Source organism: Limulus polyphemus, unplaced genomic scaffold (genome assembly GCF_000517525.1).
Source record: "Limulus polyphemus unplaced genomic scaffold, Limulus_polyphemus-2.1.2 Scaffold1579, whole genome shotgun sequence".
Lineage (NCBI taxonomy): Eukaryota > Metazoa > Arthropoda > Merostomata > Xiphosura > Limulidae > Limulus > Limulus polyphemus.
Genome location: NW_013667189.1, coordinates 227,102 through 228,731, shown reverse-complemented (window position 1 = coordinate 228,731; position 1,630 = coordinate 227,102).

Genomic DNA, 1,630 nt, shown 5'->3' with positions numbered 1-1,630 from the left:
CGAGTCCAGGATACAGGAAACAATACACATGACAAAAAAAGTATTCTTTTTATCAGCTTAATAATGACACCAAAATATTAAATATTATGTGTTTGTTTTTATTGAAAATCCACATTCGGCTACCTGCTGGATTTACAACGAGAAATCAGTGCTGTAAGTCCGTTAACTTACCGCTGACCCACTGGGGGCCACATTAAAGTACAACTGGGTAAATAATGTAAATGATTTTTGAATGAGAAGGCGTTGCCAATATTCACTTATTAAATTGCATGTTTCTCAGTTACATATGAGTAGTTAAAGTTATAGAATGCAGTGAGATATTAATTTTTATTGATTTGTGGTAGTCTTATTTGTTTATTATTTGATACAAAGCTACACAGCGGACCATCTGTGCTGTTGCTCAACAGGGGTATCGAAACCCCCTTTTTTTTTTTTTTAGTGTTATAAGCTTTCAGACTTGCCACTGGGGTCCTATGATCAAGGCCTGGCTTTGCGCTAATTGGCAGTTGGTTTACAAGCTTTTCCAAATCAAACCTAATGTTGTTGTTTGGCCATCTAGTTTTTGTATGGATCAGATGGAGGAAATTGTCTTGTCTAGGCTACCCATTGGTCACAGTATTTTTTACTTTTCGTCTTCTTTTATTTGTATTTATCTGCCAATATGTGGCTTTTGCAACGCTCAAGTCACAATTGCCCAGGTATTGCTTTCGTGCCGTTGTTACGATTGCGAATGGCGGCACCATTTTTGTATTTTTTTTCCCCCTGACGTTGGACAGTGCCATTGGCGTTGGTGACACTGTCCAGTTTGATTTGTTTTCTGTCGTTGTTTTTTTTTTCTATTTTTACGGATCATTGGCCTTTTGAATTCTATTTAATTTTTTACCACTTTTTTTGGCATTGTTTAGCTTTTTATTTTTTGTAGTGTTTTACTTCTTAAACAGTTGTTTGGCATCATAAAAACTCTAAACAATCAGCCAACCAAAAGGAGTTAGATTATTAAGGCTCTTTGTAGCCAATGGTAATTTTGTTAATCAAGCACTGTTTATAGGGCTAACACAAAATAAGTTTGGTATAAACGTATTATTAGTTGAGAACCGTACAACTTACATTTGTCAGTTAATAAAAGGGTATAAAAAAAAAGTTTATGGAAACTATTTATGAAAAGAAGAGACACAGTTAACTTGGAACACAGTAAACTTTATTTTACATTTAAAATGTATTAATATTACTGCAAGTCACATAAAATTTTGAATCTGCACCCCCCCCCCCCCGATCCATTTCAACAATAGACTCCAGATAAGATAGGACATAATAGACATCAGCACGTAGCACAATTTTCAGTGCTTTTAACTGTTATTCCAAATTACGTCACGTGATAAGCAAATACAGCTCCGAGGTCACAGTACGTTTTAACGTATAAACAGAACTATGTAAGCGATCGATAACACTTCTGTAGATTATTATATTACAAGTTACAGTTTTTACAGTCCTCTTCCTCCCCCCACACACCTCCATGTATTTCATCTAATAACGAATCTTTGTTTCATTTTTCTTATTAGAATTTTTTTTTTTTTGTTGTTGTTGTTAAGCACAAAACTACCCAGTGAGATATTTGTGCTGAGCCCACAAG